Genomic DNA, 14769 nt, shown 5'->3' on the forward strand with positions numbered 1-14769 from the left:
AAGTACATTCGCTGATGATTGGGATTTTGAAGGTATAAATAATATGATGTCAGATTTAGTGCTGTCAGCAAAATTTACAGAACATGATTATTTACAAGGTTCATCTAGTTATGAACAAATGTACTGTTTCTCACATTACGCAGACCATTACTTACAAAAATCTGCACAACCTAGAAATGTTTTTAAAAATAACCAATGGGAACATTGTGCTACTCCACCTAAAAGCAGTTCAAAAACATTCTATGAGAAATTCCAATACTTCTCAGGGTTTAACACAAGTGATGCAGAAACATTTTATTATAAACTGTTGGATAAAACAGGGACGAAAACCATGCTGACAAATACTAAATTGATATATTCGGAAGCATTTTATGAAAAAATGATGACATTTGGTTTTGATTTCTGGAAAAACAACATTGAAACAAAAACCATCTGGGGTACAAAAGATTGGCAGGTACAAGGCCTAGAAGCATTATTTCGAGCCTGCATGATCCCAGAACAAATAATGTTCTTAAATGACACAATTCACCAAACAACCTGTCTTGGCCTAGCTAAGATCAAAGACCTTAACAAACCGTCTATTCCAAAACCAATACCTGATAATGCATCCACAGATATTGAAATAGACGTATCAAAAATTTTACATCTAATCAGAACACATCCTGATTGGAAAAAGTGGTTAATCTGGCCTACTGACACGAATAACTGTCAAGATAGATTCCTGAACAAAACACAGGGGTTAACAATGACCAGACCAGACCCTAGATACTCCCAGAGACAACATCCAGGGATAGTAACAACATACAGTGTAGGGAAGCTGTGCCTTGAATGGCTAGAATCATCCACACTGGCAGAAATTAAGCAACACTTATCTTTACTTAAAGATGGTGCTGACTTGCGTGATTTCATTATGGGACCACGCAAACAGCATGAAAAACGTTTCATAGTGGCCAGCATATATGCGGCATACAACGAGGCTTGGAGAGAAACTCAAATTGAAACAGCCGAAAAAATACGAGAAATTGATCGTATTAATTTGGAAAAATCACTTTCTGTTGTGGACAATGGGTTAATGACTCTGTCCTCCAGAATATATTCACTGGACAGTATTGTATCATCTGCCATCGATATAATAGACAAAGACTTGCTAATGTTACAACATGGCCAGTCGCAATTACGTTCTATTGTACAGCTAGGCTGGACGCTGCAAAATCTTCATTCAGGCTATGTGCCATGGCGTTTAATCAACACAACGTCATTGTTTTCCATCTTTAACCTTACTGATAAACAAATCAGCTTGGTACAGAAAGGAGCAGACTATACAATCCTGAGCATCGAAAAACTTGAGAAATTACCATTGACAATGTCAGAAAGACCTGTCATTGAATGGATAATGCACGGGATTATCACAATTCCGATAACAACTTTCCAATTTAAAAATTGCCTTGAGTATATACCGGCAGGCCAGTATGAAAAGTTGGGTAAGGGGTACATTAAGTCATCATGGAAATTACCATATACATACACATGCTACAGTGACTACAACAAAAATGGATTTCTTAGTGGTGAAAATTGCAAACATTCACTGAGCGGTATACTTTTGTGCCAGGGTATTAATTTACATGGGGCCTGTGAAGGGACTTCAAACAACCTTTCATGCTACCAGCACGTCACACCTGCAATGCAGATAGAGCCTTTCTTTAAGCAATTTTCTAACGGGAGTTACATTTTAATAACGGATCACAACTGTTGTGGCTTGATGCCAGGGAAAGCATATCTCGTAAGCGTAACTTCCATGGTCACTTGCTGTATGCAAGCATTGTTTCCAAACGGCCCTGAAGATTCCGAGACGCCGATTTGGCCTCCCCTGAATGTCTCTTCTATACGAATTGATACTTTAAGCAGAATGAAGTCTGTGCTTTTACAGACAACAGTGCCCATCACGTCATCAAAAGAGACGTATGATCTCCAAGTTGCAAGGACAACATCGGAGATACATGACCTTTTATCAACAAATTGCCCCGTGCATTTCACAGAAATGCTTAGCAAAATTCAAAATATGTCAGATACCGTAGGTATCTCAAACGTACTTAAGACGATTTTTTCGGGACTGTTAACACCATTCAAAGCAATTCTGGGCATTATTCCCAATTTTGTCCATTCAGTCTTTGGTGGCATACCCCTAACTTTGGGACTTGTAGCAGGCGTTTTATTTTTGACCCTCCTGCTCTGATATGGCAAGCCAAAACACAGACATGACTCCGGCAAGGATGGAAAAACGATCCTAGCAGTACGGTACCGGGACCTGATAACTAGAGTCCTTGGATTGGCCCGACTGAGAGATCTGAACATGACCTGGTTTCTTTCATTCAGACCTATATGGCAGACCTGCATCTTACCTGTGCTTCGATGTATGCTATGCGGAGAACAATGCGTGTTAGACACCTGTCTTGCACTACCATCAGCAGTACCAATGGATATCGATACTTTGCTAAGTCCTGTAACGCTCATGCATCGTGTTGTCCCCAGCGGCTACCAATCCTGATGACGGCATTCGTTGAGACTCCTGTGCTACGACTAGGTGGCGGCAGTGAAGCTGTAAATGAAAGCAACATCACCCAGGTATGGCCCTCTGTGAGCATGGCTGATCCAAACATCGATGATAGCAATCATTCTCACAACTGCCAGGTTACTGCACTATCGAACCTGGTCAAACTGTCACCTGAATATGTAGACCTATTCTTTAAGAGCTTGTCTGATATGATGTTCTCCCCTGAACAGCAACAATGATTTTTTGGAAAAAAACATTCCGGCGCACAGCGTTGCCATGAACTCTGAATCTGGCCTTCAGTTTTGATCAACAAAAACTACTGAAAAGCGTTTGGAACTCTATTCCCCCGTTCACCATGAACATTTTTTTTTGAATCAGACAATTTTTTCAAAATATTTACCTTTTTTCTGGCACGCATACTTTGCTTAAAGTAGAACTATTCATAAAAAACGTAACTTCTATTTTTAGTAGATCTAGAGAAAAAAAAAAGAACTTTACCTCAGCCTCTAGCACAATTCACAGCAATTGTATTTATATGTGATGAAATAGTCTTGCCCTTCTTTTCTGTATTAAGAGACATTTCATGTGTAATTTTTCGCAAAATCGTTCAACTGATAACATGCAATAATTTTGAATGATTTCTATGCTTAAAGACGTACAGTACCTATACTCTCATGTATTTCGTATACGCCATTTCAAATGCAATATGTATTTTGAGGTGGGAAGTATTACACGCGCATCTTATTGCTTTAGTTTTTAGTAATTTGATGGACATAAATTCGTGGAGTGAGTGTTGTGTTTTATCTAGGACCCCGATCAATATTGTGACCCTATGCCCCTATACCGCTATAATCAATAGATATCCCCTATATGGCATAAAACGATCAGAGCCATATTTCAGTAACTCGTCTCTGCAGCTCATTAAAGTACATGACACAGCGGAAGCCACTTCCTTAGATTCCTAGATAACACACCGAGTTCTTTCAACAGATAAAACCCCAGCAACCTGGGAAAGCCCCGCTTGCTTTGTTTTGATTAGTAATAGAACTCTAACGAGCACTGTAAGAACGACCAGTTCTTAGTGACATCTTTATTGACGTCTTATGTCCAAAAACTTACGTCAAACAAGGCACCTTTCAGGTATAAATAATACCAACGTTGCCTTAAGCAAATGCGATGGTGGTGGTGAATACAGGAGCAGAACAGCTGTCCCTTGCAGAGCCCAGCAGATGCGAGAAGCCCACGGACGCTGCCCCTCCTCCTCCTTGACGCGCTAAGAAAGACGCTGTCTTTTCTCCTGCCGAGAAAATCCAGCTCCAGCATTTCCAGCCTACCCTTGCGGGTAACTGGAATATCGAGTCCTGAGAGGAGATACCAGACCTCCAACATTCTATTCCAGAGGTACGGTGCTGACTAAACCCTTAGAGAGAATTCTTGAAGCAAACCCTTGGCAAAACTAACTTAACTTAAACTCGCTTACTCCCTCCCAAGTATTAGGCTTAGGTCAGGTTCGCTGGGGTAGGCGTAGTTAGAAGCACCAGTTATGGACGTTAGCCAAATATATATATGAATGTACATTTTAACCATCATATGGCTAAGAAACCATATCAATGCTTTTACAGTATTATTTCACAATACTCCTTTTACTGTACGCACTTTTTATAATAACAAGTCTTGCAATTGTGGCAATTCATTTCTCTTGCATGAAAAAGAAAGACTGTTCAATAAATAATACCTTTTTATTGAAAACGCCCGTCTCTCTATTCTCTGCATCCAGGTGAAAGTAATTTTGCACAACTGACTGAGTGAAATAGCTGTCTATTGTTTCACACGACTCTAGAGATTGACTCTTATTCTGAGGAGCAAAGGTGTCATGTTAATGCGGTTGTTGGAAAACTGAATCCCTTCTTGTCTGAGCCAGGGAAGCTGATCACTTCCTATTCAGTCAAGAAAGTTTCCAGTGACCTCTGAGCTAGCTGGTATAAACCCAATTTAGTCTAACATAGTCAGTAGAGACCGAGGAGACTGCACTCCTACGTCTACACTGCTGTTTATGTTATTCCAATGCGCAGGGCCTATAGGGAAAATAGGAACTACACTACAGAATTATCCTTTAAACAGTTGACAATAAGTAACAGTGGTGGGTGTGTCACTAATGTAATGACACACAAAACACTGTATATATTGTGCTGTAGAAATCAGCACAAAATCCTAAATCACCAGCTGGCCTTAATGCTGAAGAAGAAGTAGATGAGCGTTGCAGTGGTGAAGTATGCCCATGTGAAGTAAACGTTGCAGGCGTACGTCAACCTGATCAAGAATTAGCGAAATGCCAATAACTTGAAACTGACAATGTTATCCATTGCTTGCCTTGTACATGACGAAAACTGCCAAAAGAAAGATAGAGGCAAGCACACATGGTGCGCGATTATATCTACGTTGGCAGATTCCAAATGGAAGCACGTTGCAGATGACGATTGACCTCACATCGCAGCAAACATCAGAATACGTCAAGCCATGCGCAGTTGAAGGTCCTGATGAAAAGCTCGAGCAGATCAGCGTGAGTGAAATCTAGTGCAAGATTTGCAGTTGCTGGTTCCACTTAACAGGCACAGTTCTTAAAATATTCCAAAAGCCAAGAAAAGACGTACCTTCGCTGCAAATGTTCACCAAGAAGTCCACAAAGAAAAAGAATCGCCGGAATATAAACAAGGGCTGCGGTTCATGCAAAGGAAAGTGTAGAAAGGAAAAAAAACAATCCACAACAGATAACCTCAGGGTCCTTAATAGGGTAAGAATGCCATCCTACTCGCCAGTTTTATAACGAACAACCCTCGGACACTGGATTTAGTATGTTTATTGTAACATACAACAGCTGGCCCAACAGCTTTCAATTTCATTCCAGAACCCTCTTAGCTCACATAGAGCCAGTTACCAGGGAGCACCAAGCATTCCATGAGGAATGTACACAATGAAGAAGTATGAAATATAACATTAAGGAGATACAACAATGGGCAAGCCTAGTTTCCATGTGTTTCTCAGTGCCATGGGATAGTCTGATGGGTGTAAATGCCCCAATCTACCCACCCAGGTGGCTGACAGCCCACCAGACTACCAGGGAATGAAAAGAAAAGGAAGGGGGCAGAGTATTGCACAATTTTAACATCACATCGTACTCCCAGGAACCAGACTAAGGGCCTCATTAGGATCGCGGATGGACTTGCGTCCATCCGCGACCCCAGAGCAGGAGGGAACCTCCGCATGGCATGCGGGGTTCCCTCCTGTGCAATTAGGATGTGACCGCCACCCTGGCGGTCACATCCTCTATTTTTAACATTGCGGCGGGTGCGGCTTCAAGCTGCACCCGCGGCAATGTTAAAAATGCAGGTGTTGCATTTGTATGCAGAAAGAAGCAGGCACCGCGCGGTGCCTGCCGCTATCCGCATACAAATGCAGGGGGGTACCATAGGTACCCCTCATGTGCACCCCCCACCCCCCCTTCACCTAGGGGGCCCGCAACGGACCCCCACAGTGAAGTTACACATGCTTTTCCACGGCGGAAAACCCGCCGCGGAAAAGCATCTGAAACAGGCCATCCTAATATGGCGGACGGTGTCTGACAGACACCATCACCATATTAGAGCTTTTCCACCGCGGTTGTAAGCCAGCCGCGGCGGAAAAGCTGCGGACGGAAACCAGGACCCACCAGCCATCCTAATGTGGCGGTGGGTCTTTGGTGGGTCCGCTGCGGATTTTCCGCATCCTCCGGGCCGGCGGTGGCTTCCGCCGGCCCAGAGGATGCGGAAAATCCGCAATCCTAATGAGCCCCTTTATTTTTGTCATCAGGGGAGGTATAATGCCAGTCTTATGACAAATCGATGCCCCCCCCCTCAAAAAATTAATTTCCTTTCACTTGCCATGGAGACTGGCTGCAGTATTTGGGCTCTGGGTCCGCCAGCAACTAGGAAACCCTGTCAACCCACTGCATATCTGAAACCTTGAGATCCAAAATACTACAAGGGGTATGGCTTACTTGGATTTTGTCAGACTCTCTTTCCTCAAATGCCCTGCAAACATCCATGTGTTGGTTGAAAAACACTATTTTTCACATGTTTGAGTGACAGAAAACTCAGGCACTTCCAAACAATGGCAGAAGTTTTACCACCCTGTGTTTCCACACATCTGTCCTGTCTGTGGGTGGGCCTAAGGCATATCATAGGAATGGACCAAAACTGTAACCTTGCGAAAACTTCATTGAGTATACATTGACTATGCCTAGTCCAAGATTTGAGTGTCTACTGCTGCAGCAATAGGGCTCACCGACATAAGTGAAGTAGTGTGTTTGTCAGGAGAAGTGTGGGAATGGTGGATGGTAAGACTGTTATTGATTCCTGCAAATTATGTAACTTTCCCCACAGAAATCTGAAGAAAATCCTTGAATTTAGATACTGTTTGATATTGGCAAGTCACTGTACTTCAGAAAACATAGTAGGCTCCACATAAGCTATACCAGTCTGGACTTGCCTGAGTGTCTGTTATTCAAAAATGTCTGGAATTGGTAGCTTTCCCTAGGTACTAGACGACCAAGGCCCAATAAAGCACAGCAATCCACATCCCCAGCATAAATGGATTTCAAAGGAAACATGTTAATGTTTGCACATTGCACTTTACTGCCTTTCCTTTTGCATTTGAGAAGTGTGGTAACTCCGGGTTCATACCCCCTTGAAACACAGCGTTAAACGTCAGGCGTCTCTTACATATATTAGAGGCAGATTCATACAATGCGGACTCTGCTGCGGTCTTTGCAATAGACATAGAAAAAGCCCTTGACAGCTTAGAGTGGGCGTACCTGTACCATGTAATGCGAAAACTGGGCTTAGGACCTGATTTTGTCAGTTGGACAGCCCTGGTATATGCAGATTCTACTGCCAGGGTCAGGACGGGGGGGGTGATCGCAAAAGCATGCAGAGTGGTGAGGGGCACGCACCAGGGGTGTAAATTCCAGGGAGTTCCCTCACAGAAATGTGTGGAAAATATGTGATTTAAGAGAAAGTTTGATGATTGCAGGCTAGTCTACTATAAATAATACTTAGTGGGATCCAGGCAGGACACACCTTCCTGGACTCATCTGTGTGTCTAATTTTCAGAAATATCTGACATTGGTAAGCTTCCCTGGGTGCCAATTGACCATAGACCTAAATGCCACAGCAAATCACATCCCCAGACTGAGTGAATTTCCTGGTAAAAAATGTGTAATGTTTCCATGTTACATTTGGTGCCTTTCCTATGTCACGCAATAGGCTCACCCATACATATGGGGCATCATTTTTATCAGGAGAAGTGTGGAAATCCTAGGTGAAGGGGTTTATACATGTCCCATAGAAAATGGACCTTTCCCTTATAGAAATGTGAGGAAAATCTGTTATTTCAGCAAAAGTTAGACAATTTCAGAACATTCTGGTTAAGAAAATGTATGGGATCTGTAGTACATTACAAGTTATCTTTCTAGTCGTTATGGAACTTACTTGTATGGTATTCTTTATTCTATATTCTGTGCTTTGTATGTTCTGTATTCCACTATGTGACAGTTTATTGGTTGCTGCTGCAGTGAAGGGTCCGCTCTTGTCCTACTCTTTATCTCAAATAAAGAACCCTTCATACTTCATTTACTTGGCCATTGGAACTCATTTACTACAACTTTTTGGCGACGAGGGTGGGATGAGATGGCTGCTGATCACACTCTACAAGAGGTAGTTAAACTCATCAAGCTTGGTCCTAGGCGTGAGAGTTCAGTCTCCATTTCAGTCAGGCCTTTCATTAAGGTATTGGATGAACTTTCACTTGTAAATAACACGTTGCTTAAGGAGAGAAGTTCATACCTCCATTTGGTCCGAGGAATAAAGTGTTAGCTTTAGCACATGAGGGTCATATGGGACAGACCCTTACGCAACGTTGCATTAGGGATCATTTTTGGTGGCCAGGCATTGATGCTCAAGTTGTGGAATGGGTTGAGAATTGTGTTATGTGTAGAGAAGGTGAGAAACGTTTGAAGACAGGTCCTAAATCCAGTTCTGATGCGCATATACAAAGTCCTGATTTACCTTGGCACACCATCTGCCTTGACTTCATTGGTCCAATGGGTGAACTGAATGAGAGGGATAGGTTTGCTATGGTTGTTGTGGACGTTTTTACGAAATGGTTAGTTGTACATTTCACTAACGACATTACTACAGGAAACACCATTAGGTTCTTAGGGAATATTTTTAAAGATGAGGGATTACCTTTGGTCATGTTTACTGAAAATGGGACTCAACTCACTTCTAGGGAAAAGATTGTGGCATTTCACACCACCGTACATCTCTATATAATCCACAAGGCAACGCAGTGTGTGAAAGGGCTAATAAGGTTGTGACAGGTATTATTCAGATGGCTTCCAGCAATGGGGATATCGTGAGAAAGATGGTCAGTGAGATGTTGTGGGCTTATCGCACAACTCCTTCTGCCCATGGACACCAGTCTCCTTTTCAATTAATGAGAGGGAATGATCCTGGTTTGAAATTGTTTCCTTCATGGATGAGACACGTTGTCACTCTCCAAACTCAACCAAGTGATGGCATTTCCCCTACCATTGCACCTGATCCTGTTCCCTTTTCGATTGGTGACTTGGTCAAAGTTAAATCCGGGAGAGTACAAAGGGGTTTGTCAAAATTCAAGGGGCCGTTCAAAGTGAAAAAAGTATTTAATCATTGTGTCATTCTAAACAACGGGGAGTGCTGGAATTTTAGGAGGGTAGCTCTTTATAAAAAAATGAAGACCATTTCTCAAGGTAATGCTCTCTCCTCTCCTTCATGTGATGGTTGTGATTCTCCTAGCATTTTGGTTCCTTCGACAAGTGGGTATTTGCTAGCCGAGCATAACCCTTTTGAGTCCTTACCCTACACTGAGCTCAGCAATTCGGGAGGTGGGGATGCTCCTGCCCCTTTGTGCAATACTCCTCCTGTTCTAAGTGATGTACTGGATACACGTTCTGCAAGGTCTCGTCGACCACCTGCCTACCTGATGGATTTTATTTGTTAAATTGTTTTTTTTAAATTTATTTTATTTCGTTTTTGGTTTTGGAAAGAAAGACAGAAGATGTATAGTCCATTACAAGTTATCTTTCTAGTCTTTATGGAACTTACTTGTATGGTATTCTGTATTCTTTATTCTGTGCTTTGTATGTTCTGTATTCCACTATGTGACAGTTTACTGGTTGCTGCTGCAGTGAAGGGTCCGCTCTTGTCCTACTCTTTATCTCAAATAAAGAACCCTTCATACTTTACTTACTTGGCCATTGGAACTCATTTACTACAGGATCCATGCAAGCTACACAACCCAAGACTATCCTCCTTAGGTGCCCTGTTTTAAAAAATGTCTGGAGATGGTAGGTTTCTATGGGTACCAGCCAAGCCCAGGCCTAAGCATCAGAACTACCTACTTCACCAGAATGAGTGAAATTCAAAGTAAAAATCTTTTGCTTTCTTTATTGTATTTTGGGGCCTTTTTCTTTTCCAGTGATAGGCCACAGCGGGCCTGGGAGAAGTGTAGTAACACAGAATAGTGGAACATTTGTAATTATCAATTGAATTTCTCTCAATTTTTGCTTCCAAGAGTAAGCCGGTGTGCAGTAGAAAGCACATTTTGCAACTTGCTAACTACACAACATATCAACAAATGGGACCAGCATTGGGGTCGTCAAAGTAGCCTTGGTATTTAGACAAAATATTGAGTATAAAATATCGAGTTGCATAAATATAGGAAAAAAATATATTGTGATACAGAAATATCTTTGTCACGAATATTGATTTTTAGGTAAGTAATATTATTTTCAAGAATATCTTTTTTGTTAATTTTGTTTTCAATAAATAAGTTGTTAAAAAATATCTTTTTAAAATGTTCTTTATGTGTTTAGTTCATATATTAATTGTATGTGTTATTGTTTTTTGCATAATTGTTAATAATATTTTTGAATATCGTTTTTTTTATAACCATTTTTATTGAATTTAGGTTGCATCAAAGATAACAGCACCATTCAAGCGAACATTGTAAGAGACAAGACAAGGGTGAAAACACATCACAGTGGCATATAGAGACAGATATAAATAAAGAAGATATTGGCATACCCACTCCAGTCCCGGACAGTACATCAATACCCTTTAGTCCTCTATCACCCGGCCAATTTGCCCCACATTCAGCTAAACTTCCTGGGATACCCTCTGGCCGTATATAAAGGCCGTTTCTGTGCGGTACACCAGTCCACTCCCCTGCGACAGCGTGCCAACATAGGTGCAGTCGTTTTCAGTCAATGAGCTGCAATGTCCCACTTGGCCACCGCCAGCACTGTATTAAGAAAGAGCTTCTCAGCCCTGGTGCCATCCAGCCCCTCGTGATGCCTAAAAGTACATTTATAGGGTCAATGGGGACCTCTCAGCCCAGGAACTCAGTGAGCTCCCTGATCACGGATTCCCAATACCTCAGGATCGCAGGACAAAGCCATACCATGTGATAAATATCTGCTTGGGGTTGAGGGCAGCGGGGACAAGAAGTCACAGGCCGAAGCCCCGGCGGTGGAGGCACAGCGGTGTAAGTTAGTTAGTGTGAAGGAAGTATATTTGGACCAGCCGAAGCCTTGCTGAGACTGCAATCATTTTGGGAGCCATCAAGGCGTCTCTCCAGTCAGCATCCTCCAGGGCCCCAAGCCAACCCCCCCAATGTTCCCGGAGTCGAGATAGTGTGTTGGGGGTGTTGTTTGTAAGGGAGCGATAGATGCAGGAGATTCCTCCTTTCCCCAGGTTACCAGTCATGCCCTGAGCTTCGGTGGGCTATATTCAGGTAAGGAAGTGCCCTCTGGTATATAGGAGCAGAGGGCATGGTGTAGCTGTAGATATCTGAAGAACTGGGAAGAGTGGAGGGAATACCGGTCCTGTAAGTTCTGGAAGGAGCGTAAGTGGGTCCCACTCCAGACATCACTCCGTAGGGAAATCCCAATGAGATCCCAGGGTCGTAATCCCGAAAGAGTAGCAACCTCCCGGAGTCTAGTGCCGCACCACAAGGGGGTATACTAGGTCAATTTGCCACCGGGTATGGTGCAAGGAGGTCCACCAGGCCAAGAGCATTCCGCGTGTGACCTCAGGGAGAACTTGGAAAACAGCGGTTCTGTAAAGCAACCCCTGGATATTAGAAAACCCCAGGGTGTGCAGTTCCAGATGGTATGCCAGGTCGAACCAGCCCCCATTAAACCAGTCAAGCACGGTAAGGAGCCGAGTCACTAAGTAATAAAGGTATGAGCTCATCATCCCAAGACCTCCGTGAAAGGGCGGGATCCGGCATTGGGCCAGGGCCAGTCTGGGTCTCCTCCCTACCCATAAAAACTTGATGGCCAAACTGTCCATCTCACGAAACGAAGATCTGGAGAAGGAGATGTGCGTATTGTGGAGCATGTATAGAAATCCAGGTAGAATCATCATTTTAAATGGGGCTATTCTGCCCAGAGGGTTCAGTGGTAGCGTACGCCATTTAAGGAGGTCAGCGCAGACTCGTTTAACTAGTGGGGTGACGTTAAGTGACCAGGAGAGGTCAGGTAGAAGGGCCACCCAGATCCCCAAGTACTTGAAGGACTGCCGCTAAAGTGAGATCTTCGACTGCCAATCAAAGCACTCCAGTGAAAGGTGAAGTGGTACCAGAACGGCCTTGGCCGGGTTTAACCGGAGGCCAGAGGTGAGAGTTTAAATTGTAGCTGATTTATCATTTTTAAGTTAATTACTATCAGTACATTTATACTGTTGTATCAGGTTGCGAGGTTTGCAGGGGTTTTGGATGGGGCATTAATTAAGTATTAATGAATTAATCATGAATTATTCATTTAATATACATTTTGTAGTTGATTATTACTGATGTAAATTGTGTTGTAACTATATTTTAAAGGTTATATATTAGGTTTGGGTTGCTATCATTGCAGGAGCATAGGGTGGCAAGTTAATAAAGCACTAATTAATTTATTAATAATCATGTAATGTATTATTATGTTAATTGTGTTATACTTATTCATTTTAGTTAGATATAAGTGTGGGCTGCTATGTTTGTGGGGATATCGTGTGGGAAGTTGCTTAAGTGATAAATATTTTTTCATTGGTAATTAATTATTACATAGTTTAATAATCATGTAAAATGTTTAATTGTGTTTTCTATTTTTCTATATCATTTATTTTTGGGATAATTATTTTTTTGCTATTAAATGTTTCCTATTTGTTGGAAATTAATAGGGTAATAACATATGTTTTATTTTTAAAGTGCTTTCCCTACTGCTGCATTGACTGGAGTGGGAATAGTAAATGCTACCCTTCAAAGTCCAACACTTTCCCTACTGCTGCACTAATTGGAGTGGGAATAGTACATTTAATCCCTTTGAAGTTCAAAGCTTTCTCTACTGTTGCACAGACTGGAGTGTGAATAGAACATTTTACCCCACAGTCCGACGCTTTCCCTACCGTTGCACAGGTTGGAGGGGGAAAAGTAAATGTTACCCCTTCGAAGTCCAAGCTTTTCCTAATGCTCTATGGACTGGAGAGGGAATATGTTATGTTATGTTGGCAACTTGTAAAGCGCATGGTTACTCCAGTTCGAGATGTCCCTACGATGAATTCTGAATAGTAAATGTTACTCTTTCGAAATCCAATGCTTTCCCCACTGTTGCACACACTGTAGTTGGAATAGTAAATCTTACCACTTCCGAAGTCCAACGCTTTCACTAATGTTGCACAGGGCGGAGTGGGAATAGTGTATCTATTACTGTTTCCTAATACTGTTAAAATATATTAATTATCATTATTATTTGTTTATTGTTTACTTTTGAATTATTTGTTTATATATAGATATTTTACTTTTATAATTGTTAAGTACATTTTTTCTCTGGATTTTAAATGTGTTATAATTTATTAATTAGCAATTTTTTTATGTTTTGAAATTGATTTGTTAATATGTTTATGGTATATACATATATACAAATATATATGTATATTTAAAATATATATATATATATATATATTCACTGAAAAAACCATAGGTTATAGACCATATATAGTTAGGAATTTGCATTTACAAAACCTTGAAAATTCACTGAAAAAACCATTGGTTATAGACCATATATAGTTAGGGATTAGCATTTTCAAAACCTTAATTTACTCGCACAAAACCATAGAAATTCGCATATATAGTTAGTTGCAATAACTATATATCGCGCACCCGCAATCCACTGCTGATGATGTCACATATTACATCATTCATGACATGGTCAGTGACATCACTGATGACATCTCAAATGACATCACTGATGACATCACTGATGACAACATCCAGTGACTGTATGTTTCTGTAAAGTTAAAATATGTCTTACATATTGAAGAATGAGTGGATGTATAAGTGTCTGGATGAAGGATTTAGTAGGTGCATGACTGACTGTATGAGAGAATGATTAAATGTGTCTCACTGAGTGCATGGGTTAGTGACTAAACTGTCTTAATGTGTGCATCATTATATCTGTTGTTCTGTAAACTGCTGCATGTGTTGATCAGTAGCTATATGAGTAACTATATGGGTTATTGATTGGTTGCCCAAGTATTTGTATGGGAGAGTGAGTGTGTGTGTGGGGGTGGCTGGGAGGTGTGTGACTGTGCATAGATGTGTGAGCAGTTGATTCACTAGATGTATGGGTTCAAAAGTGCATGTGGAAACAGCTGTATGGGCGGTTGACTGTCTGCATGAGTGTATTGGTGAGTGATTGGATTTCTCAGTGCTACATGTCAAAGTAAGTACATATGTAAAACACAGTACATGTAAGAGTTGACATATATAAATAACTGTGCATAAGAGCCAGTGAATGTGTGAGTGGCTGTATGGATCATTGTGAACTTGTATAAGTGTCTGGATGAAGGATTTAGTAGGTGCATGACTGACTGTATGAGAGAATGATTAAATGTGTCTCACTGAGTGCATGGGTTAGTGACTAAACTGTCTTAATGTGTGCATCATTATATATGTTGTTCTGTAAACTGCTGCATGTGTTGATCAGTAGCTATATGAGTAACTATATGGGTTATTGATTGGTTGCCCAAGTATTTGTATGGGAGAGTGAGTGTGTGTGTGGGGGTGGCTGGGAGGTGTGTGACTGTGCATAGATGTGT

Source organism: Lissotriton vulgaris, chromosome 1_1, assembly GCF_964263255.1.
Source record: "Lissotriton vulgaris chromosome 1_1, aLisVul1.2, whole genome shotgun sequence".
NCBI lineage: Eukaryota > Metazoa > Chordata > Amphibia > Caudata > Salamandridae > Lissotriton > Lissotriton vulgaris.